Source organism: Cricetulus griseus, unplaced genomic scaffold (assembly GCF_003668045.3).
Source record: "Cricetulus griseus strain 17A/GY unplaced genomic scaffold, alternate assembly CriGri-PICRH-1.0 unplaced_scaffold_1, whole genome shotgun sequence".
Classification (NCBI taxonomy): Eukaryota; Metazoa; Chordata; class Mammalia; order Rodentia; family Cricetidae; genus Cricetulus; species Cricetulus griseus.
In genome coordinates, this window is record NW_023276808.1 from 7,520,021 (window position 1) to 7,547,563 (window position 27,543).

At 39.3% G+C, this 27,543-nt stretch overlaps 2 protein-coding genes across 2 annotated transcripts in view; one reads left to right on the plus strand and one right to left on the minus strand.

The window, feature by feature from the left end:
- LOC113838983 (zinc finger protein 431-like) overlaps window positions 1-27,543 on the minus strand; it is a 662,051-nt gene that overhangs the window by 250,856 nt on the left and 383,652 nt on the right. The window lies entirely within an intron of this gene.
- Window positions 1-27,543, plus strand: part of LOC113838582 (zinc finger protein 431-like) — a 172,906-nt gene that overhangs the window by 5,773 nt on the left and 139,590 nt on the right. The window lies entirely within an intron of this gene.

Consider the following 27,543-nt stretch of genomic DNA (forward strand, 5'->3'; position numbering starts at 1 on the left):
CATTTTTCATACTGGGAGTGGCATTCGCTTTCCTTGATTGCCCCCTCCTTATTAGATTTGGTCAGTGAGTTTCAGTGAAGACTTTCTTTTGCCACAGTGGATACAGAAATCCCCAGTGGAGAGCAGCAGAGAAGCAACATATACCTCTGATGGGAATCTCACTTAGGGGAGTAGAGCAAAAGAAAATTATTTTACTGGTAATGCAGCAGACTGCTCCATTTCTGGAACAGTTTCCCCCATAGTTGAGTGAAGCATAAAAGTGACAATTTAGGATGGAGCTAAGAAGAAATGGATATCATTGCTTGGAAACTTCCTACTGGAGAAGAGAAGAGAAGCAATGGACACTTATGACAGTAAACTCTATTAGCAGAGTGAAGAAAATCTCATTTTAATGGTTCTCTGAGAGTAGCTGGAGTGCTACATCCTGCTCAGAGACCATCCCCCGCTAGAACATAACTTCATGTATAGCCTGATATCTTGACTGTCAGGATACATTTTCCTCACATCAGTGGCTTTCCAGGATACCTTTCATTCACAGCTGTAGGTATAGCATGATTTCTGACCCTCAGGGTAGAGTTTTCTTCAGAGTCCTAGGTGTCCAGGATACATTTTCTCTAAATATTCAGGAATAGCTTGACTTCCAAACAAGGAGGGTACCTTTCTCTTCAGAGCTGCTGGTATTCAGGACACCTTCCTTTCACAGTTGTAGGAATAGCCTGACTTATGATAATTGGGAAACCTTTCTCTCCATAGCTGTATCACTTGCACAGTGATTTTAAATCGATATCACTTTTAGATTTATGCTTCTCTTCAAGTGCATGAAATATCTAATTCACATCTAAAACTTAAGGATTCATATTATTTTCGTCCTGTTTATGTTATAATATCTATGCCACCTTATAAAATATTAATTTGGCCCTTGGTTCCAGCGGGATACAGGATCAACCTGAAAGTTGCATGGCAGCAAAACAGGGGTGAAAGAACTCACATCCTTAAGCTTATTCATGAAGCAGAGAGTGGAAACTGATTTTTGAGATGCTGAATTGTGGGTTCTCCTTTGAAATATTTGAGATGTGTGCCAAAGGGTGCTATAGGTGTGACAAATACAATTAGTGAAGTTTATTTTGATGTCTTTGTAGTCGTTCTGTGCCTTTTGTTCATTTTGTAATTTGACTTAGTGATAGATATTTTTCTGCTGCAATTTATAGAATGTTACCCCCATCATTAAAATGGTCCATTGCTTATTTTTTTAATATCAGGCAGTGTGTTAAGGATTTCTCTGAAAGTGTGGTGGTTTGTTGTTCCTAGTTATGTTTTTCATATTTTCACAAATATCCTTCAGATTTTCTTGTTTAATATTAATCCTGGCTTGGATGATGTTAATGATGAGGAATATATTTTAACTCATTATTCTCATGTGTCTGACTCCTGAGTACAAGTCCAAGTGTTGATGATGTACTCCCAATATGTGCTGTTTTCTCAACATAATTTAGGAATGTTAATGTTAAGCTTCTTAATATAAGATAATATAAGAAACATTAAATACATCATGGGTGTATTCAAACGAGTGTTTTCTTATATCTGTTAGAGATGTTGTTTCTCAGAACCTGTCCTTGTGGATGAGCACTCAGTGTTCTAAGTGCTGAGCCTTCTATTCATCCACATGAATATGTCATTCATAGCATTAAGTGTGATTGGATGATGTAACTTCATCTTTATCACCGCCTCAATGCGTCAGAACAAATATGTGATTGATTGCATCAGAAACTAACCGAGACCTGGTGCTTATGAAATTTTCCAGGTTCACCTCTCCACAAAATGAGGCAAAAGTACAAACTTAATGATCAGATAAGAAACTGACATTAAAAGTCTTTAAGAGATGGTTGACTAACCAACGCCGCAAGAGTGAATTTGTGTAACATGTGATAAATAGGCATCAATGGGAGCCAACAAGCTAACATGTGAGATGTACCCCTGCTTGAGTTTATACATCCTGTGAGGATAGAATACAAACTTGCAGACATGATATCTGACTTGTCTAAATGGGCTCACATTCTCCTTCCCTGATACCTGCAAATATTCAGTTTAGAACTCTGCATGGTGGTGACTAGAGATAACATCCAAATTGTGAGGAGATCCTGAGACTTGAAGTCTAAGGCTTAGACCAAAAGGTATGTATAAGAGATGTGGAGGTCGGAAGAAGTTTTAGGGAGGGAGCTTGGGGTTTGAAAGCACAAGAATCGCTTTCCGTGACCGACCCAGGAACTAGGTGAGACTCTGCTCTTACCCATCTCCCGCCCAAAACATCACTCACCTAGAACCCCCCCTCCCCCGCATGCCTTGGGGCTTGGGGTAGACATGCCCAGGCAGGGAGGAGCTCCCTGCTCCCTCAATCTGCTAGCACCCCACTCTTCCATTCTGCCGACCAACCCATGAACTAGTGAGGAGACTACCAGGAGAGGCAAGACCATCCAGAGTTGTGAACATTGAATTCCTGGCCCCAACACACCACTGGGTCACAAGAGGAGATAGAGAGACCCCACCTGCACCCACTAAAAGAAGATATGGGAAGAAGACAGAATAAGATTTCACTCAACAACAGAAAGATCAATATGACACCACCAGTATCTAGGGACTCCACTCCAGCAAGATATGAAAAGCCCAACACAGAGCATGAAGATGAGATGGACATCAAAAATTTTCTCAGCAAGATAATAGAGACCTTTAAAGAGGAAACAAGAAAATCCCTTAAAGAAACAGAAGAAAAAGCAAACAAAAAATTAAACAAAATGGAGGAAAAAACAAACCAAAAAATTCAAGAAATAAACAAATCTCTTAAAGAATCTAAAGAAAGCCAAGAAAAAACATCCAAACAAGTGAAGGAAGCTATTAAAACAGTTCAAAGCATGAAAGCTTAAATAGACACAATAAAGAAAACACAGAATGAGGGCATGCTGGAAATGGAAAGGCTCGATAAATGATCAGGAACTAAAGATGTGAGTATAACCAATAGAATTCAAGAGATGAAAGAGAGAATCTCAGCTACTGAAGACTCGCTAGAGGATATACATTCATCAACCAAAGAAAACCTCAAGTCCAACAAATACATAACACAAAATATCTAGGAAATATGGAAGAACATAAAAAGATGAAAGCTAAGAATAATAGGTGTAGAAGAAGGTGAAGAAACACTGCTCAAAGGTACAGAAAACATATTCAACAAAATCATAGAAGAAAACTTCCCCAACCTACAGAAGGATATGCCTATGAAAGTACAAGAAGCTTACAGGACACCAAACAGACTGGACCACAAAAAGAAGTCCCCCTGACACATAATAATCAAAACACCAAATCTACAGAATAAAGAGAAATTATTAAGAGCAGCAAAGGAAAAAGGCCAAGTAACATATAAAGGCAAACCAATCAGAATCACATCCGACTTCTCAATGGAAACACTGAAAGCCAGAAGGTCTTGGATAGATGCCCTACAAGCACTAAGGGAGCATGGATGCCAACCAAGACTACTGTACCCAGCAAAACTTTCAATCACTATAGATAGAGAAAACAAGATATTCTATGACAAAAACAGATTTAAACAATACATATCCAAAAATCCAGCACTACAAGAAGGTTCTGGAAGGAAAACTCCAACCCAACGAACATAAGTACACTCACAAAAACACTGGCAATAGATAATCTAATTTTACCAAACACAAAAAGAAACAGGGGGGCAAAATCCACACGCAATGACACCACCAAAAATAAATCCAAAACAAAGAAGAACCAATGAACAATGGATATTAATATTCCAAAATGTCAATGGTCTTAACTTATCCATTAAATGATATAGGCTAACAGAATGGATACGAAGACAGAATCCATCCTTCTGTTATTTACAAGAAACACACCTCAATTTAAAAGACAGGTGATACCTCAGAGTAAAAGGATGGGAAAAAATTTTCTAATCAAATGGGCTCAAGAAACAAGCTTGTGTAGCAATTCTAATATCTAACAAATTAGACTTTAAACTGAAAGCAATCAAAAGAGATGAAGTAAAGGAAAAGGAAAAGTCCATCAAGATGAAATCTCAATCCTGAATATCTATGCCCCTAATACGAAAGCACCCACATTTGTAAAAGAAACATTACTAAAGCTCGAATCACACATAAAACCACACACACTTACAGTAGGAGACTCCAATACCCCCCTTACACCACCAGACAGGACCACCAGACAGAAACTTAACAAAGAAACAAAGGATCTAACAGAAGTTATGACCCAACTGGTTTTAACAGATATCTATAGAACATTCCATCCAAACACATAAGAATATACCTTCTTCTCAGCGCCACATGGAACCTTCTCAAAAATTGACCACATAGTTGGCAGCAAAGCAAACCTACACAGTTACAAAAGAATTGAAATAACCCCCTGTATCTTATCAGACCACCATGCTTTAAAGCTAGAATTCAACAACAATACGAATTGCAGAAAACCTACATTCGTGTGGAAAATGAATAACACCCAATTGCACCATTCCTGGGTTAAGGAAGAAATAAAAAAGAAATTAAAGACTTCCTGGAATTTAATAAGAAAGTAGACACAACATACCCAAACTTATGGGACACTCTGAAAGCAGTGGTAAGAGGGAAGTTCATAGCACTAAGTGCCCACATGAAGAAACTGGAAGAAAGTCACATTAGAGAATTGACAGAACAACTGAAAGCTTTAGAGCAAAAAGAAGCAAACTCACCAAGGAGAAGTAGATGCCAGGAAATAATCAACCTGAGAGCCGAAATCAACAAAGTAGAAACTAGGAAAACAGTACAAAGAATCAATGAAACAAAGAGGTGGTTCTTTGAGAAGATCAATAAGATAGACAAACCTCTAGCCAAACTAACCAAAAGTCAGAGAGAGAGCATGTTAATTAACAAAATCAGAAATGAAAAGGGGGATATAACAGTGGACACTGAGGAAATCCAGAGAATCTTCAGGTCATACTTTGAAAACCTGTACTCCACAAAATTCGAAAATCTAAAGGAAATGGACTGATTTCTGGATAAATATCACTTACCAAAATTAAATCAAGATCAGATAAACTGTTTAAATCGACCTATAACCCCTAATGAGATAGAAGCAGTCATCAAATGCCTCCCAACCAAAAAAAGCCCAGCGCCAGATGGCTTCACTGCAGAATTCTACCAGAAATTCAAACAAGAGCTAATTCCAGTACTCCTCAAACTGTTCTGCACAATAGAAGCAGATGGGATATTGCCAAACTCTTTCTATGAGGCTACAATCACTTTGATACCCAAGCCACACAAAGATATGACTAAGAAAGAGAACTACAGACCAATATCCCTCATGAACATCAATGCTAAAATACTCAATAAAATATTGGTGAACCGAATCCAAAAACGTATCAGAAAAATCATCCACCATGATCAAGTAGGATTCATCCTGGGGGGTGCAAGGATGGTTCAACATACGAAAATCCAGACCCCTGAACATGGATGTCAATAAGGAGGCCTCTGCATTCCAGGGAGCCTCTGGTGGTGGATTAGTATTTTTCCCTGGTGCAAGAAGGGACTTTGAGAGCCTGTCCCACGTGAAGGGTTACACTCTGGCCCTGGACACATGGGGAAGGACCCAAGACCAGCACAGGAAGATTTGGTGGACTTTTCAGAGCCTCCATTGAGGGCCCTACGATGCCTGGGGATTGGTGGGTGGATGGGGTGGGGGGTGGGCTGGGGTGAGGGAGGAGGGATGGGGATGAGGTGAGGGAGAGCAAGAAGGGACTTACATGTGAAACAAGCTTGTTCCCTAACTAGAACTAATAAATAAATTTAAAAAAAACTATACATTTGTGTTTGCTTGCTAACTAAAAAATACTAACATAAAAAAACCCAGCACAAATTTATTCTTTAGTGGCACAATTTTTCCATTTATTTGCCCATACACATTGTCCTCCATTACCCACCAATGTAAATGAGACTTCACCCTTCACATATCCTGATTCCCATCATGCTTCCCCCTCTATGCACTCTGCTGTACTTCTCAACCTCTTCCCTGACAACCTGAAAGCCCTGTATCTCTGAGGAGGGAACATCCACACACCATCTTTCTGCCAAGCCAATCATAGCCTATCACTCCAAGGAGTGCCCTTCTCCAAGTACTTATTCTACAAAGCAAAGCCTTGTGTTTCATTTTTCCTTGCTTGGAATAAGATGCTGGAGTCACTCCTAATGACATACAAAGGTATAAGGTATGAACATAACAGTATATGAGCATGATGGATCAGTACTTCTCACCTGATTTAGTGAAGTGCTGTCCCTCAGACAGCATCAGGGGGTCGTTTTGGTACAGCTACAGCTGCCTGGAATTGGAAGACATTGTGTGTCAGATTAAATATATATGATTCTCTAACAAAACTGACATCCAATAAACAACGATGTGTCAATAAACTCTGCAAACTGGAAAAAAAGCACAAGGATCAAATGCCCGAGAGCATTCTTCAGTTCTAACTGAGGACAAGCTGGCATAAACTGTACTCTGTTTTCACTCAGCTGTGGTGGGTCAGCTCACTCCAGTTCTTCCATTCTTTAATTTTTGGCAACTCATGTTGTTGTCAGTGACAGTACACTGCAGTCCCCACTGGGAACATAATGGTCCTCAGTCTCCACCCCAGAAATCCCTGGTACCTGTCTGACTCACAGGATTAAGGTTATTCTAAATGACATTCATATCACTCAGTTTGACTAACATCTAGTGAAAGAGTGGACACCATGAAATTCTAAATTTCCTGGAAATTTTATCGTTGGAAAAGACTGATTCCAACAGTCTTTTCTCCAAGTACTTATTCTACTGAATCTCTACTGAATCTCTCTACTGAATCAATATTTGTGATTATCTGATCATCTTGATGGAGAGATGGGGACTCACGTTTTGAGGAGGCTTTTAGAGATGGGAAAACTTTTAATATAGGCTTAGTTCTATTACTTAGCTGTGCAGATCTCTTGCCTTCTATTCAAACCTGTTACCAACCAAGGATGGTTTAATTATCTTATGTCTACAACACTGTTCCAAATAGTATCAGACAGGAGTCATCTCCCTATTACGTTTTATCCAAAACTTCATGTTCAATCCTGAGTGCATAGCACCAACCAAGAGAAATGGTCTCATCGGACTTTATTCAAATATTTGTTCATACTTAATTCAGACATACTTAACAGGAACAATAAGGGAAAAATCTGGGAAAAAAGATGGAAAGTGATTCAATGTAAATAAATTGCATAACAATAAATGTTAAACAAAAATATGGCTAGAGAGTGAGCTTAACAATTAAAATTACTGGTGTTGTTGTATTGAAAAGAGGTTATATTACTAGAAACCATGGTTCATCTCCATCTCCTGTAACATCAATTCCAAGCAAACTTATTCCCTCTTCTGGCCTCTGCAGGTACTGCTCACATCCAAATATCAGAAGACGTATATACATGAAATAAAGTTTAAAAATGAAATTCTTTCTGGTCCTTCATAGAAGCATATGTGGCCTTCCTCTGAGCATGGTGTCTCAGAGGAAAAGAATCCTTATTTTGAGGGAAGAATACCTCAGAATAGCTATTCATTTACGTGTGCGGAAGTGTTTCTTTTTTTGTATTTGAGTTCTATGTGCTTTTATGTGTGATGATTGCAGCACTGACATTTCTTTTAAATGTATCTTTTACAGCATACAGTAAAGTTTATATAATACATTTTATTTCATGATATATTTCTATTTAGATCAAAAGGCATAATCTAAAAGGCAGTTTTGCTCTGTAAATCTTCAGAAGCCAAAATGGTACGAGTTTCACTCTTCTATCCCTATGTAAATTTTTCAATGCATAATCTCAGGCCAAAGCTAAAGGAGAATTAATGATGAGAGAGCTTTGTCTGTACTGGCCTGTCCTTGGGGTTCTGACAGGAACAGCTGCAGGCACAAATAGCACCACCTGTGTGTTTTCACTATAGTTCCTTTTAAAAGTGCCCTGCCCAAATCCCATCCTGCTCTCTGTTTCTCTCCCTTCCTGTGTCTGTTCCTCTCTCTCTCTCTGTCTCTGTCTCTCTGCCCCTCTTTCCTCTCTCCTACTGCTCCTGTACCTGGAGGCTGGTCCTTCCCCTCCGTTTCCCCCTTTTATGATCCCTTTCCCTAATTAAAAAAACCTCTCTTTGAATCCTGTGTCATGGCATCTTTCTTTGAACACTGCTTTTCCTAAATTACAACAGCTTATGTGGAATGCAAAATATTTGCAATGCTAGCTCCTCTTTTAACATTAACCACCACTGGATAGATGCTGCTAGTGAAGAGATTTGTGTTTATTAAACACTTAATGGTTTAGAATAATTGATCCATGAAAAGCCATATTAATTCAAGAAGAGCAGTACCCGCAGCCTTGTAGAAAATGTTTCGAAGACAAACTTTCTTATGTTGGATCAGGTAGCCTTCATCCCACTTCATTGCCCCCTCCCAGGACAATGGCCTTATCCTTATGATTCAGCCAAAAACATTTTTGATTAAAAATTCAACCACCAGTGAGTTTTCAAATTACAAATTTGAGTCATGTAGTCAACTGTCCATTTCAAAAACAGGAAAAGGATTTGGGTGTGGGGCATAGCTTCTACCTTCAGATCAGAACAAGAGGAATAATGTATTATATATGTTGTCTTGGGAAACAGGGCAGACAAACTACTGATTGGGTGACCATTATGAAATAGAAATTGATTGTGACAGAATAAGCAATTTTGTAATTTCCCAGCATGTACTAATTCACATAATGTGAGTGAATGTGGGCCAGATTTTTGTATACAATTTTGGAACTTTAGCTTCAGCCAGTGAAAATTGGTTTTCCAACAAGGAAGCTCCCCTAGGTAGACATGTTCAATATTGCTTTTCATTGTTATATCCATCATCCTTAGCTGTGTGTGTTATGTCAGAGATCTTAGCAGCTAGCATTGCACATAGTGGCATGGTTAAATAATATGTTATTCATGCCATTTCCTCTACCAGGTAATTGTTTTCTCTCTTTTTTTTTATTTTGGATATTCGAGACAGGGTTTCTCTGTAGCTTTTCAGGCTGTCCTGGAAATCACCCCGTGGGACAGTTTGGCCTCAAACTCACAGAGTTCCACCTGCCTCTTACTCCTGATTGCTAGGATTAAAGTCATGTACCAAGAACATCTGTCTGTTTTCTTCTTAAAGAATGTATAGACTTGCGATTTTTAAATTACATTTATCTTTTAAAAACAATTATTTGTTTTATTTTCAAATTTTGATTTTTATTAAGTGCATCACTGCTCCTGTCTCTCCTTTGTTTCTATTTCCTATTGCTTCCAGGAGATTAAGAATATATTTCTTGCCATCCAGGAATACAAGAGATTGTAGTAAGATACAAATTTCCCAGTCTAGACCCCTATCAGCCTCAAGGTTAGAAGGGCAGTTCTGTGCCATCCTGTGTTGCCTTAGTCATCTGATCCATGCTCATCTAGTAGGGGAGTTGATAGTGTCTATTGGCCCATTTGGGTAATGCTAGATATTTTGGTACTCTGGGCAAGCCTAGCATTCAGCAGCACCAGTGGGAGGTAGATTCTGTTTTTTCCTAGGGTTCTCTTCTAATGCAGCTATAAGGAGCGATGTTGGTTACCATAATCCATGCCATGGTGAGTGCTGGTTAGCTGAACTGTCAGACCTGTTGGGAATTGAATGTATCATGAGACAGCCTCGTTTTCTGGGTCCATGTGCTCACCTGGACAGTGATGCTTCTCCTGTAAGCCTCTCTTGAGTATGCATTCACTGGGGACAGGGAAGTTTTGTAGGCCTGCCTATGAGAGATGTGGTATTTAAAAAATCACTGTCATGTGTGAACACAGAGACAGTGCTTTTGGTGTGCATTAGGAAAGCATATTATAAAAACTGAAGGCCTGGTTTGTAGAAAGTCTCAAAGTTTCATGCCACATTCATTTTTTTTTTGCAATTAGTTTTACAGATAGTTTAGAAAGTGGTAGAAATGAGGAAATGAGGGTCATCCTTCAGAAATACTTGATTAGAATGCTTGTAACTTTCCTCTACCTACCAGCCACATTGTCTTAATTCAGAGAAATATTTTTTGATGAACAAATGTAATTTCTATGCTGCTGAGGTTGCTTGGCTGTTTATGGTGTTGGGCACCTAGTTTGTAGCCAAGGGAAGGATGTGCTGCCTGGTGCTGCTGGGTGTTCTTTAGTGACTGTATTACTTGTGGTTCCTTGAAACTGCTTGGTCTCTGAAATCACCAAATATTTCTACAAGTAGGAGGCTGGGATATGGGTCTCAAGGGCAGATGTGCAGTCTGAGGTTGGTGGGCATGATAAAAGGGGTTAACTGCAGGATGGGCAGTGTATGCCCTTGTGTTCTGAAGAATACTCTGGCCTCAAATAAAGATTCTGCAGTCTGGGAGAACTAGTGTAGGGTCCCGGGAAGTGAGTTATCATCTATGGGTACCTAGGAGTGTCCAAGTCCACACTCCCCTAATCAGGGATGGACCCGAGGCTGTTCACCCATGACTTCCATAACAGCCCCCAAGGACATCAGTCCGGAATAGGTAGCTTCCATAGCTTGGGACTGGAACAGAATGGACTCTGTGGATTCTATAGCATATGTGTGATACAAACAGAGCACTGAAAAATGTTGTAACTATATTTTTGCTTCTGTACTGAATTACAATGCAAATATCTGTGTTTTCTAGTGGTCTGACACCAGTCTTGTGACAGGGTCGTACATTTGATTCCCCAAATATGAGAATCAATGCTCTAAAATGATGTAAATAAATGAAAAGCACTTGAGAAAAACTTTGAATGAAATTCTTAAAGCCAGGAACATTGAAAAAAGAAAGAAAAAACAGTAATGCATTTAAAGATGGGAATTTGTAAATGATACCAATAATTGAATTTTTGGAACGATGAAATATGGAACAACACTTGTTGTGCCCAGATTGCAGAACCCCAAAACAAGCGAACAACAAGAAGATGACTCACTGAATCAAAGGACAAAGGTTTCTTAGGGAGTGTTGACACATTTATCTGGTATTCTCCCTTTCCTAAGCAGGCTCAGATAAAAAAAATCCATTTCTAAACATGATTACAGTGTACAAAGACCTTTAGTGACATTTTTACTTTAAAGTCATTCAGAAAGATATAAATTATAAAAAGTATGTAAAGAAATGCCTTTGGCATGTTCATTTATACCAGATGTTCTTCCGAGAAATCAGGTAAATAACACAGTGAAAATACACTGCTATGGAGCATTTGCTACCTCTGAAACTTGATGTTCCATCTAAAAGATAACTGCAACAATGGCACAAATCTCACAGACATAAAGATTCTGATTCCAAATACAGAAAACTTCAAGGAATTACACTTAATGACACTGTTTACTATACTCTTGATGAATGGTTATGATATTACGATTAACCTCAGAGTAAAGCTCCTTTTGGCTCTGAGGCAGCTGGCTAGGCAGATTGCCATAGCTGCTTCCATGCAAGACCAGAGGGACTATATTTTAACTACCTCTGGTTGCTGTCTATCTCATGGCTATAATATCACTTTAGAGAATTCCAATTTTTACTGTTTCTAACTTTAATAAATAGTTATATAGGTGTTTATCCTGCATGTATTTGTATAGAGTACTTACACAGGCCAGAGTAAGGCAGGAAATGCTGGCACAGAAGATGCAGCAAATAGTTAGCAAATAGTTTGCTAGTTAGCAGTTCTGGAAGTGGAACCTACCTACTCTGTAACCACCCCAAGTGCCATGAATTGCTGAGCCATTTCTATAGCCCCTATTATAACTTAAAATTTATTTCTATAAGTTGATTATTGGATGATAATTTATCACGTTCCATTTTTCTCTCTTCAGTCGCTCCCTTTCAAACCCCCTTACAAATTTCTATGTTTTAAGCAAGTGTGACTATCTGTGCTGAAATACATGAGTACAATTGGCTGTATCCATTTTTGTTGGTTTACATGCATTGATAATTGGCTGACCATGTATAATGGAATAAAAACTTAAGGTGCTCATCACTGCATAAGACTCATTCTCTCAAATGGAGAATTCTAACTTTTAAACAATATCGGTTGTATGAGCCTAACTAGGATGTCTTGTTCAGTAAACATAATCAAGAAGTCAAAAGTTAGGGTGGAAAATAACTTAGTAGTCAAGAGCACTGAAGATTCTTTCAGAGTATCCAAGCTTCCATTCCCAGTACATACAGAAGCTACCACTACCTGTAACTAAAGTATCAGAGGTTCTCACACCATCTACTGGCCTCCTTGGCCACAATAAGAAGGGGAGACTTACAACATGAGAAATATATTTTAAGATTTGTAGACACCACAATATGAACACAGGCTAGAAGAACATTGTAAGATATACATCCTGTAGCACATAGTCTTCAGAGAGCTACATAAAATACAGACAAAGACACAGACACACAGCCACTCACTCACACACACACACACACACACACACACACACACACACACACACACACACTGAATTGAGAAATTCTCCTGACTTTGTGTATTCAATGTGTTGGAAAATTATGTGTGGAACAATGGGCACATAGGAAATCTGGTTCATTTGTCAACCTCTGATATGTTTCAAATCTCTCAGCCATAATCTGAAAATATTTCTGAGAGGGTAAAATCATGTACTTCTGAAAAGATTATCACATTTGTCTTTCCTGCATCTATGTGGGTGGAATGAGATAAGCAACTCCAAATAGTTGTTTTCTGACCTCCACACATGTGCTGTTTTCCTCATGCGCACAATCAGAGAAATATCAGACACATAAACATCAGACAAACAAACACACACATACACACCACACACACACACACACACACACACACACACACACACACACAGAATATGTAGGAGTAATAAATAAGGATTTAACCAATCTAAGCACAAAAAAACTGGTTAACATTGAAAACTGGTCTCACTTACCAGAAAAACAGGAAAATTCTCTTTTCAGAAAAGAGATGTTAGGAGCCTTGTACACTTTTAGGATCCTTTCTTTTGACTTCTTATTTTGGTGGGGGGTTTTGAGCCAGTGATTTTCTGTGGTTTTGGTTTTTTTACTCAAAAATCTGTAGCCCTACTATATTCAGATGATACATTCATGGAGAAAGAAATAAGAGAAACATCCCTTTACATTTGCCACAAACAACATAAAATACCTTGGCTTAATACTAACCAAAAAAGGGAAAGTCCTGTACAGTAAGAATTTTGAGCCTCTAAAGGAAGAAATAAAATAAGATAACAGAAAATGGAAGGATATCCCATTTTCTTAGGTAGGATCAACATAGTAAAAATGGCAATTTTGCCAAAAGCAATCTACACATTCAATACAATCCCCATAAAATCCCTGCAAAGGACTTCACACTCCTTGATAGAACAATTCTCAACTTTATATGGAAAATCAAAAGACCCAGGGTATCCAAAGCAACACTGTACAATAAAGAACTTCTGGAGGCATCACCATGGCTGGTGTCAAACTCTATTACAGAGCTATAGTTCTGAAAATAGCTTGGTATTAGAATGAAAATTGACAGGTAGACCAATGGGATTGAGTTGAAAACCCTGATATTAACCCACACACCTACAAACACCTGATTTTTGACAAATAAGCTAAATTTATATGATGGAATAAAGACAGCATCTTCAACCAATGTTTCTGGCATAACTGGATGCTGGCAAGTAGAAGACTGCAGATAGATCCATGTCTATCACCATGCATAAAACGTAAGTCAAAATGGATCAAAGACCTCAACATAAACCTAGCCACAGTGAACCTATTGGAAGACAAAGTGGCAAATATCCTTGAAAGAATTGGTACAGAAGACCACTTCCTGAACACTACACCAGTAGCACAGACATTGTGATCAACAATTAATAAATGGGACCTCCTGAAATTGAGAAGCTTCTGTTAGGCAAAGGAAGACAGAGAGCAAGGCAAAATGGCAGCCCACAGACTGGGAAAAGATATTCACCAACCCCATATCTGACAGAGGACTGATTTCCAAAATATAGAAAGAACCCAAGAAGCTAGTCTCCAAAACACCACGCAATCCAAATAAAAGTGGGGTACAGAACTAAATATACAGTTCTCAATGGAGTAACCTAAAATGACTGAAAGACACACATAAAGTGTTCAACATCCTTAGCCATCAGGGAAATGCATATCAAAACAACTCTGAGATACCATCTTACTTCAGTCAGAATGGTTAAAATCAAAATCACCAATGACAGTTTTTGCTGGAGAGGACGTGGAGAAAGGGGAACACTCCTCCACTGCTGCTGGGAGTGCCAACTTGTACAGCCATTTTTAAAATCAGTATGGTGACTCCACAAGAAAATGGGAATCAGTCTACCAAAAAATCCAGCAATTCCACTATTAGGAATATACCCAAAAGAAGCACATTCATACAACAAGGACATCTGTTCAACCATGTTCATTGCAGCACAATTTGTAATAGCCAAAAACTGGAAGCAGCCTAGATACCTCTCAACTGAAGAATGGATAGGGAAAATGCGGTACATTTAAACAATGGATTACTACTCAGCGGGGGGGCAGGACAACGTAATCCTGAAATTTGCAGGAAAATGAATGGAGATAGAAGAAACCATTCTGAGGGAGGTAATCCAATCACAAAAAGACAAATATGGTATGTATTCACTCATATATGGATTTTAGACATAGGGTAAAAATTAACAGCCTACAATCCACACTTCCAGAGAAGCTAGTAAACAAGGAGAACCTAAGAAAAACATACATGGTCCCCTGGAGAAGGGGAAAGGGACAAGATCTCCTGAGTAAATTGGGAGTATGGGGGAGGGGAGAGGGAGCTAGGAGAATGAGAATGGTAGAAGCAGAGGGGTGAGGAGGACTTGAGGCAGCAGGAAGTTTGTGTTGGGGGAAGAGTAGAGGAGAGAAATATAAGAGATACCATTATAAGTTTAAAGAGAAATCAGGCACTAGAGAAATGTCTGTACATCTACAAATATGACACCAATATACAGTCTAAGCTACAGAGGAGAGTCTACCTTTAATGCCCTCCCCTGATAATGAGATTGATGTCTGATGTATATGCCATCCTAGAGCCTTCACTCAGCAGCTGTTGACAGTGGAACCAGACACCCACTGCTAAACAATGAACTGAACAGGAATCCAGTTGCTTAGAAGGAGGAGTGATGAGCAAAGTGGTCAACAATATCAGGCTAGTGAAACCCACACAAACAGCTGACCTGACCTAGGGGGAGCTCTTTGACCCCAGACTGATCACTGGGAAACCAGTATGCACTGATCCAGACCTGATGATTGTGGGTGTCAGTGACTAGGCCTCAGAAATCCTTGGAGACTCTTGTAGTAGATCAGAACTCATCCCTAGGATAGTAATGGACTTTGGGAGCCCATTCCACAGAGGGAGATACTCCCTCAGCCTAGACTACCAGGGAGGGACTAGGCAGTATCTCAAAGTATATGACAAAGTCTGAAGACCACCATGGAAGGCTTCACTGTCCCTGGGGAGCTGAAATGGTTTGTGATAGTTAGGGCAGTAATGGGGAGGCAGGTGACTAGGAGAGGGAGAGGGAACTGGGATTGACATGTAAAAAAATCTTGTTTCTAAATTGAATAAAAAATGGAGAAAGAAAAAGATAAAAAGTACAAAAATTAATGTAGAAAAATGTATGAGTGAAACACCAGGAAATTTTAGAACTTCAAAAGCAATGCAATGGAGAGATGGCTCAGAGGTTAAGAACACTGACTGCCCTTTCAGAAGTCCTGAGTTCAATTCCCAACAACCACATGGTGGCTCACAACCATCCATTATGAGATCTGGTGCCCTCTTCTGGTGTGCAGATATACATGGAAGAACTTCACAAACAAGCCCATAAAACATAGGGTTGTCTCCATTTTGGAAACTTCAGCATCTGGGATATATCTATGTGGTCATCAATAAGCTGGAATGGTGTAATGATGCATTTACTTACATGGGTACTGGACTGAAGTAATAGTCGGTTACAGTGGCACAGCAGAATAAAAAATATTTAAAGCCATAGAGAATTGTGCTTTCTTCCTAACTCCAGGAGGAAATATTGTGAGGTGATAAATGTGGCCAGTTTAGAATTTGAAGATGTAATAGATTGTGACAGACACATCATAAGTGTTTCCTGGCAACTGAGACAGAAATCTCTCTTCCCATATCATGGGTCCAAGATACAGGGAGTACCTGAGATGCAGTTTTGTACAGGGGATTTTAATATCCTAAATTATGTGCCATTGTACAACTTTTACTGTCACCATACAATGGAGTTGATTCTCCAACTGAGCTTATGACAAAGGGTTTGCGCATTTCCAAACAACTGGAACTGTTCAACAACAAGAGGGTACCTAATCTCACTAAATATAGTCTGTGAAAGAACTGCTCCAAGTCTTTTATTAGTATATTTTCTCTTCCCTAAGAAGTAAAACCCTATTGTGTATTCTCTATTTAGTTCTGTACCCCACTTTTTATTTGGTGTTTTGGAGACTAGTTTCTTCAGTTCTTTGTATATTTTAGAAATCAGCCCTGGGCTACATGTGGGGTTGGTGAAGATCTTTTCCCATTCAGTGGGATGCTGTCTGTCTTGTCTTGTTAACTCTATCTTTTGCCTTACAAAATCTTCTCAGGTTCAGGAGGTCCCATTACTGAATTGTGGATCTGAGTATCTGTGCTACTGTTATATTCAAGAAGTGGTCTACGTACAAATTCTTTCAAAACTACCTCCCAATTACTCTGCTAAGAGGTTGGTGTAGCTAGATTTATATTGAAGTCTTTGATCCAATGGAATTGTAGTGTGGTCAATAGAGGAGCCTTAAATGTCTAAAAGACACTAAATATCCATTGCCATCTGGGAAATGTAAATCACAATTTGGAGGTATCATCTTAAACTTGCCAGAATGGGTACATAAATAAACACCAAGGCGAATTTACGCTGGAGAAAGGGGAATGTCACTCTGTTGCTGCTGGGAGTGAAAACTTGTACAACCATTTTGGCAGTCAGTATGGCAGTTTTTCTGCGTATTGGTTATCGGTCTACTTCATCATCTAGCAATTCCACTCTTCGGCATATACTCAAAGGATGTACATTTATGAACATGGTCATCTGTACAGCCATGTTCATAAAAGCAGTATTTGTAAGAGCAAGAACCAGGAAACAACAAAGATGTTTCTTGACAAATAATGGATAAAGAAAATGTGATACAATTAATCAATAGAGTAGTACTCAATGGAAAAAACAATGAAACAATTTGATGGAACTAAAAGAAAGCATCCTGAATTAGGTAACCCATACATCCAAAGACAAACATGGTATGTACTCAGTAATGTACAGATATTAGACACAGATAAAATGATAAATAGCCTATTATCCAAAACTCCAGAGAAGCTTGAAATAAGTAGGACCCTAATTGAGGCATACATCCTTTCTCAGATTAGGGGAGAGCAAAGATATCCTGAATAATTTTGGAGCATGGGGAAGAAGGTGGTTGGTATGAGAAAGAGGAGGGGAGAAGAGGAGACGATAGTAGAACATGAGGGATCAGGAAGATTGATTATGTGGAAGAATAAATGAGAGCAAGAAAAGAGATACCTTAATAGAGGCATAAATTATAGGTTTAATGAGAAATATGGCACTAGGCAAATATCCAGGGATCCACAAGGAAAATCCCAGCAAACAATCTAAGCAATAGTGGAGAGGCTACCTTGAATGCACTTCCCCTATATTGTGATTGATGACTACCTTAGAAGCCATTCTAGAGCTTTCATCCAGTAGCTGATGGAAGCAGAATAATACACGCAAAGCTAAACAGTGACCTGAACTCCTGGAATCCAGTTTCAGAAAGGGAAGAATGATGGGGAAATGGGTCGTTACCAGGCTGGAGAAACCCACAGAAACAGCTGACCTGACCACATTGGAGCTCAAAGACCCCATTCTGAAAACTTGTGAGCCATTGTAGTACCAAGTCAGCCCTTTTCAATGTGCATGTCCTTGGGAGATGTGGGTACTCTATGGGCCTCTGGCTGTGTAACCGGTATTTATTCCTAGCACACAAATGGACTTTGGGTGTCCCTTCTTTATGGAGGGTTACTCTGTCATTCAAGAAAATCTGCGGAGTGCCTAGGCCATTCCCCAAAGGATGTGACAGACTTTGGTCATCCCCCATGAAAGTCCTCACCATCTCTGTGGAGAAGGGTATGGATGGGATTGGGGTTTGGGAGTAATGTGAGTATGGAAGGGAGAAAGAATGGGGTTGTTATGTAAAAATAGATTGTTTCTAATTTAAATAAAAATTCATAAAAAATAGAAAAGAAAAAACATTTTTAGACAGATAAAATGTGATAGTGGGTTATGTCCATATATATATATATATATATATATATATATATATATGGACATAACCATCTCATAGTGGTTGATGAACTTAACACTGATGATCGAGTCGCCATGTAGGAATATAGGCAGTTGAAGGCTGGGGAGAAGAAGGGAAATAGAGGCTGAGAAGAGATGCCATGCTTCAGAAGGAGTAACATGCCAGAAAATGGGTAAGCCATAGTCACATGGCAATACATAGATTAATAGAAATCGGTTAATATTTGAAACAGAGCTAGCCAATAAGAAGCTCTTACCAATTGGTCAATAGTTTAATAATTAATGTAACATCTGTGTGTTTGTTTGGGGCAAAGGGGAATTGGAACAATGTGGAACAGACAACTCCATCTTTAAGATTCGTTATTCCTACCTCTCTGTCTAGCAATGTAATTATCATCCACTGTCACCTATAATCCCCTAGCATATAATATCTTTCTGCCTCTGTATGCAAAAGGAACTAAGTAGTCAGCAACAGGTTAGCCTTGATTCTATTGGTAAAAGTGAGAATAGGATATCTCCAAGTTAACGAGAAAAATTTGATACATCAACAATTACCTCAAGAGAAAGGAGATAGGTCCTGTAGGCTAGGTCTTCACAGTTGTTTGTGGAGAGGGGATCAGTTGAATTACAAAAAGCATTTCTGGAGTGAAAAAGGCAACTTCATATGTAACCACCACCTTCTCATACAGAGGTCACAAAAGGATAAGTGTCAAGATAAGGATGATGATATAAGTATGCAAGGATATTTTTTATTTTTTTCAACTTCATTTTCAATTTCTTTAAAGAATTTCCAAAGGCTATGTAGTGTGTATTTAGAGTTTCAAATGAATCCAATCTTTGGTTTTAGTAAAATCAAGTGTAGGACACATGCCACAATTCTGATGGTCAATCTGAATTATGATTTTTTGGTTGTATTAGGATATTGGTATTGTAGAATTATAGCTGTGTGTAGAAGGAAAAGCTCTTAATCTTAGCTACTAATAGAATGAAGCTCAGCAAATTTTCTAATTGACTAGAATACAAGAAGTCCGGGGTTCGATCATCATAGTGCATTAGCTATATTTTGTAGTTGAGGCCTATAATCCAAATTTCAGTATAAGAGGCAAAATATGTGGAGGACATGCTTAAGTATAAAGTTACTTTTAGCTCAACCATGCTTTCTGAGATCCTGCTTTAAAATATATAAACATAATATCATAAAGTTAAATACAATAGTCCTAGGATCCTTATTTATTTGATTAATAATTTTTGGATTTTATTGAGAGATGTTGTCATGTGATCCAGGATGGCCTGTGACTCCTGATTACAATTTATTGATCTACTATGTTATTGCTAGCATCACAGTCTTCTCTCACTTTGCCTGATAAAATAATAGTATAAATGTTGAAGTGGACACACACACAATATTTAGTTATTTTTATGAGAGCCATCTCTAATAAGAACTCTTTTTTAACTTATAAACCATGCTTGCATGTTTAGTCAACATCAAGAGAGCTCTCAAAAGAGAAAAACATAAATAGGATTTGTAGGACCCAATATAATCACCTGAATACATTTGCAAAGTTGAATTTTGCAAGAAAATATTCAAGCCCAGAATTTTGTGCTTCTCTTCAGTAATAAATATACATCACTTCCTTTATGGACTATTGAAACTTTTCACAAAGTGAAGCTTGATCTCTATCTCTAAGTATATAAACAAAATTCCACAATCTGAATCATCTTTTTCTCATGGTATCTTGTACATCAATTCCAGTAATATAAAACAACATTAGTCATATGAAAATATTATTTTCTAAATCACTGATATTAATAAGATTCCATCGTGTACTGAAAGTGGATTCATTTCTTTGTTCAATAAAGAAAATTTCAATGGTACTTCTATTGTCCTTGAGGAAAAAAATTAATACTTGTCCAAACTAATACCTTCTAAATACTGGCACTTTGCAGAAATTTGTCTCTGTTTCTTTCAAATAGCTTCTTTCCCAAGAATCTTTTTGCTCATCTTCTGACATGAAATCATTACTAAGTTGCAAGTAATTATTGCAGTTCTACCTAATATTAAAATCCTGGCTAAAATTAAGCTGTTTCATGTGCTTTCTGAGATCCATCTGACAATGCATTTTATCCTGGCCCCATACCCTCCCTATGAATTTGTTCCTTTACAAATGGGACTGCCTTCATGGAACAAAGGTGTGTATTCTAATGAACATGCCTCAACCTGTAGGGACAGTGACTGATTGAAGCCCCATGACTTCCAAGGGCCTTTAGGAATCTTGTACAATTGAAACAATTCTCCTGGTTCTAACAAGGTAGTCCATGTCACCTGATTTGTGTGGAAGCAGTCCTACAAAAAACCAGCAGATACGTTCCGAATTCACATGTGTGAAGTCACAAATTAAGGATAAATTGTTGAGGTGCCTTTTAACATACCAAAGGGGATGTTGGCCAAAATTTTTCTCAGCATTTCTAATACCTGTGCTCTAGTAACACAGTTCTGGCTCCTAAAAACTTCCCATGCTTTACCCCTACTCTTAACCACTCCAACCCCTGAGGCCCAATTCCCTTACCCCATCCTGTGATTCTTACATAGCCTCAGTCACTTTGGATATTGGGGTCTCTTTGTCTCCTGGCTTGCTCCTGGTATTGTGGTTTCTCATCCTTGTCTTTTCCACTCTCAACCCCATCAACCTCTCATGGCTTGCTTCACTCAGGACCTTCCAAACATAACTCTGGCTTTTTCTTCCTCATTTGTAAAGTAAACCTTCTCATACCTCTTAACTAAGCACATACCAGTATCATATCATTTTTCTTTAACCATTCAACAGCTTTATTTCACATATATATGGTGGAAATTGAACATATACATGAATGGAAAACCATTTGATGATCAGATGGGGAAGCTACTTAAAAGTACTAAAAAATCTAGTTGTGTAATTTTAAAATTAGTGAGAAACAAATTTTAACACGTTTTACAATTTTTTTGTTTAAATGTTTGCCTAAATGCATGTCTGAAGAAAACACGATTTCCTTGTGCTAGTGTGGGCCATAGGTAGACACAGGATCCTCTGTAACTGGAGTTACAACATAAGTGCAGGAGGCACATTCCAGTCCCAAGGAAGAACAGCCAATCTCCAAACCATTGACTCATCTTTCCAGGAGTCAACAACTTCAATTTGTCTGGCTTATCCTAGAGGAAACATTAGCTGAAGCAAATGTGAATTTAAAGAAACACACATTTAAAGGAAATACAAAAGGATAACACATTACACAGTACATGAATTTTGCTTGGGAATTTTTTTTTGAAAACCACACTGTCATTGTCAGTCAATTCATATTCCTGAAAGTTACTTTGTATCACTGCATTTCAGCTTTGGTTCCTTGATTTGTAAATGCTTTAAAGTGGTGTCTACAAACAAACATGTTTTTCTTTGAATCCTATTCTCTGATGGGGATACTAAAGTTACTCATATTCTCTAGAATTACTGAAGCTGCACTCTTTCAAAAGTGAATATTTTGACCTGCTACAGTGGCTCATTATGCAAAACTGCTTTCAGAAGGACACATAGCTGCACAATGGCCATGAGAAGGATCTGTGAGATGAACATCAAAATGTGATCAGATGGTAAGATTTTATTTTACCCAGTAAAGCCAGCATCTGACCTGGAGTGTCATACCATGCTGTGTTTTAATACAGATATTGTGAATTTAATTAATGTCATAGTTGGGTAGACAAACAAAGGTTTTTTTTATATAACCCCACTTACTTGACCTGGACCCATTAAGAGTCACTGCACACACAGAAGGCATCTATGCATTAGGTGCCTGCATTTAGGTAAGGCATGGTAGAGTACAGTATCCCAGGCATCCATTACATCATCATCATCATCATCATCATCATCAACATCATCGTCATCATCATTATCATAATTATTATTAACTTAGCTTTGCAGCAGAGACATTCTTTATATTCCTGACTTACCTAGAACTCTATTTCCAGATAGGTCTCGCCTCAAACTCAAGAGTTTCACCTTCTTCTTTCTCTAAACTGTTGGGATAAAAGACATGCAGCCCTTTGCCAGCTCACTTTTCATTTTTTACCTAAGCAACTTGTCATAGCCAATGGGTGCCAGAATGGCTAGTGTGCATAACCTATACAGAGAGTCCAAACTATTTGTTTTCATTCACAGAGCTTGGTATTCTGTGAAGCCTCTTTCATGAAACAGCCAGGTCAGGCAAAACTGGAGAACTCCCCTCACCAGCAGAGAATGCTGATCACGAGCACACTTCTTGAATGCCAGGAGAGAACAGTGTTCGCGAGCTTACCTCTGGAACTTTGATCACTTCCTGGAGCCAACTGCCATTCCAGTTCTGCGTTTGGCCTGCTGGACGTGTTCACAGGTCTTGGGAAGAAATGACTCTCACAAAGTATATCGCTTAACCTCTTCCTGCATCCAGTTGCCATTGGAGGTCAGGCTCCATTGGTGAACTCTTCTCGCCAGCAGAGAACCCTGATCGGGAGCGCATCTCTGGAACTTTCATCACTTCTTGAAGTCAACTGACACTCCAGGTCTCCTTTTGGCCTGACGCAAGTGTGCACAGGTCTTGGGAAGAAAAGACTCCTCCCTACAAACACAATCGCTTACCCTATTCCTGCCATCAATTGCCATGGGAAATAGCCTTCAACCATCTTTGCCTGAGGTAAATAACTTAAGACAGTTTTCTCTGCTCAACTGCCTTAGAAACTACCTGCCCAAACCAGTGGAGAGAGTCCTACAGGCCTCAGCTAGGCTATGGCCCTTTGATTACACATCATGGTTTCTCAGACCATGGACTACTATCAGCAACCAAGACTCACAAGAGGAGTTTTACAACCCAGACAAAAGCCTGGAGTATTTGACAACCAATAAAGCCCAGAAAGATTTGCCACCTCAACAACAACTGCCATGATCTCTCCCCACATTGCAGTGCAGAGAGTCACATGTCGACCAGGAAGAGGGCAAGGATTGCAGGGGGGTTAGATTCCCTGACTCTGGAAGTGCAGACAGCCAGTACTATACTGCAGTCCCTGAAGTATCTACAGACTTTATGGGCACTTCAAGCTCCACAAAGGACCTGAGACAGGGCCATAAAGGAAAGGCACCACTCCTTTTGCAGATCCTAGATACCATGAGAAACACAGTGAGCAGTGATCTCAGTCTGTCTGCTTTCCATCCAGTCATCAGAAAAAGACCTAGGTCATCTTTTCTGCCTAGAGCAGAGAAGGCTAAAATACACTTGGTTATGTCTCTCCTGTTGGAAAAGAATGTGGACTGCTCCCTGATCTGTAGTGGAGTTGCTGCGAGGTCTTCAGGACCTGGTCCAAAAGATGTAAACACAAAGACAACAGGAACTTATGCAGAACCAACTGTACCATCTTCCTCTGATCAATGTGAACTGGTAAATTCCCATCTAATCAAAAGTCCCTGAAAAGTACCCCATGTAAGTTTCAAAATCTGTTTCAGGGATGAGGGTCACCTCTGCTTCTGTCCATGGGAGGCAGAGAACTTCCAAATGTCTGGAAGACAAACCCAGTAGATTCCCCTCTCCAGAACAGGACCTCATTTCTTTTTCCTGTAGTAAAGCAGACCAAATTCCTTCCATTAGTCCTGAAAGAAAACTTAGGCAAGCTCACACAGACCAAGCATATCCAAAATCTACAAATCTAGAACAAAAATTTCTAAGAAATTTCCATTTGCAAATATGGGGCTGACCAATAATTTTACACCAGTTAAGACATTAAAAAGTTTGCCATTTCATAAAGAGAATCCCCATTCCTACCTGAATGTACAAGTTGCTACTGGCAGGTCTCTAGTACCACCCACAAGTGAGGGAGGAGTTTTTGATGATACCTCACCTTCAGAGAAGTCTGTGAATAAATTTTGCTTTACCCATTGTTTTTTTGGCTCCCTGCAGTTCACTCAAAGTCCTATAACACTTTCCATTCCTGCAGACTGGACATACAAACATATGCCCTACCCAGAGGAAATGGTCACTCATACATCCACTTACAAAGTGGGGCCTAGGCTTTCCTCATCTCGGAGAAGCAGATGGAAACATGAAAACACAGCGCAAGGAAGCCTAAGTAGATCAAAACCAGAACAAAATGCCCTAAATTTGCAAAAATATGACCCACAAACTCCCTGCCCTGCCTTAATAGTTAAGGGATCCCGAACAACAAACACTTACAATGAATTGGACACAGATAGCTTAATGGCGACATCTGATTCTCCAGACATTTCTTCTTCCTCAAAAGAGGCCCAGGTTAATTCTAAATCTACTGGAGGGGGCTTAGCATCATCCACAATGGAGGGAGGAGCTGTGGCCAATTCCTCCCATACAGAGATAGCTGTGGACCTATATTTCTGTGCCCCTGACACTCTTCAGCCTTTTCAGTTCAGTCAAGGAACAACAGAACGTTCCATACCTGTAGATGGGACACTCAGACATATGTCCTCTCAGGTGGAAGCGCTGACACATTCTCCCTGAATAAAAGAGGACCCTAGGCCTTCTTCTTCTATGAAATCCATAATTCAAAGGTAGCCACTGAACAAGGAAGCCTAAATAGATCACAACATGATGACAATTGCTCAGGCCAGAAATCCAAAGACCCACCAACTCCTACCAATGCTTTAATAGCTGAGGAAGGACTAACCCCCAATACAAAAGATGAATGGGATTTTGATATTGTTCTGAGTACATCTGGGTCTCTAAAGCTTCCATTATTCTGAGAACAGACTCAGGATAGGTCCATCTCTTCTGGCGAAGCCCAAGCACATTCCAGATTGGAGGAATGTGCTTTGAATAATCTTCTACATTCAGAGTGGTCTCAGGAACCATTTTCCTCTTGTCCCTGTTCTTTTGGGCCATTGCATTTCACTCCAGGACCTGTAACACTATCCATTCCATCATACTGGACATACACACATATGCCCTACCTAGATGAAGGTATAAATCAATCTCCTTTTTACAAAGTGTGGCCCAGGGATTCCCGCTCTAGGAGAGGCAGATTAAAACAGGAAATGACTGCACATGGAAGCCTCAGTAGATCAAAACTGGAACACAATGGCCTAGAGTTGCAAAAATGTGACCCACATTTTTGGGACTTTGACATTGTACTTGGTACAACTGGGTCTCTAGACCTTCCAATATTCTCAGAACAGACCCAAGTTGCTTCCATCTCTATTGATTGGCACAAAACAGAGTCCACAAAGTAAGGGAATTCAGGGTAATCCGTGAAATTAAGAGGTTTGTCAGGAACAATTTTGCTCTGTCTATGGTTCTTTTCTGCCCTTCTGACACTCAAGGGTCTATAACATTATCTATTCCTGCAGATTGGACATACACATATATGCCCTTCCCAAAGGAAGAAATCACACATTCTCCCTTATACAAATTGGGTCCCAGATGTTCCACCTCTAGGAGAAGCAGATTGAAACAGGAAACCACAGTAGAAAGAAGAGTCAGTAGATCACATCGAGATCACAATGGCATTGCACAGCAATCCTATGACCCACAAAATCCATGTAATTCCTTTAGAGCTGAGGGAGGCCTAAAACTGTTCATATCTGATTAGTGTTTCATTGGTATTACCATGGGGCCATCAGAGTGTCCAGACTTTCCTTCATCCTCAGAAGAGGCCCACGATATTTCCAGATCTCTTGGAGGGACCTTATCAACATTTACAAGTGAGAGAGTTGGTCTGGCTGAGGACTCTCCTGTAGAGGGTTCACTGAAACAATTTTGCTCTGGCCCCGATTCTTCTCAGCCTTTGAACTTCACACAAGGCCTACACAACTGTCCATTCCTGTAGATTGGAAGTTCACACATAGTTCCTCTCAAGTAGAAGAGTTGACAACTTCTTCTTTTTTCAAAAAGAACCCCATACCACCCTCTTCTATGAAAAGCAGTATTCAACAGAAAGACACAGCACAAAGAAAACTCAATAGATCACATCCTGATGCCAATTCCTTAGAACATAATTGCAATGACCCAAAACCTTCAACCTCTTCTTTAACAGATGAGGAAGGCCTAACATCCAACATAAAAGATGAATGGGACTTTGACATTATTCTTGGTACATCTGGGTCTCTAAAACTTCCTTTATTCTCAGAACAGAAACACCTTACTTCCATTTCTACTAGCAAAGCCCAAACAGAGTCCAAATGTGTTGTATGTTATTTGGATGATTCCACACCTTCACACGGATATCTGGATTCATACTGTCCTGGTCATGGTTATTTTGGGCCCTTACAGTTCACTCAAGGGCCTGTAACATTATCCATTTCACGAGATTGGACATACACACATATGCTCAACCCAAATGAAGATATCACTCACTCTTCCTATTACAAAGTGGGGTCCAAGTTTCCTGCTCTAGGACAAGGAGATTGAATCATGAAACTAAACCACGAGGAAGTCTCAATAGATCAAAAGCAGATCAAAATGGCCTAGATTTGCAAAAACATAACAAACAGACTCCTTGCACTGCCTTAAGAGCTGAGGGAGTCCTAATATAAAACAATTCTTATAAATGGGACAGTGATATTATAATGGGGAAATCTGATTCTCCAGATATTCTTGAATCCTCAGAAGAGACCCTGTTTTCTTCCAGCTCTACTAGAGGGGCCTTAAAATCATCCACAATTGAGGGAGAAGTTCTGGATGATGCCTCTCCTTCAGTGGAGGATCAATTTTTCTCTGTCCCTGACTCTGTACAACCTGTGACCTTCAATCAAGGACAAACAACACAGTCCATAAATGTAGATTGGATTTTCACACATATGCCCTCTCAGGTGGAAGAGCTAAAACATTCTTCCTCTATAAAAGATGACCCCAAGCCATCCTCTTGTATGAGAAACAAAATTCCACAGGCAGCCCCTGAACAAGGAAGCATGAATAGATCACATTCTGATGACAATTATTCAGGCCAGAAATCCAATGACACACAACCTCCCACCAATGTCTTAACAGCTGAGGGAGGCCTAATATTCAATACAAAAGATAAATGGGACTTT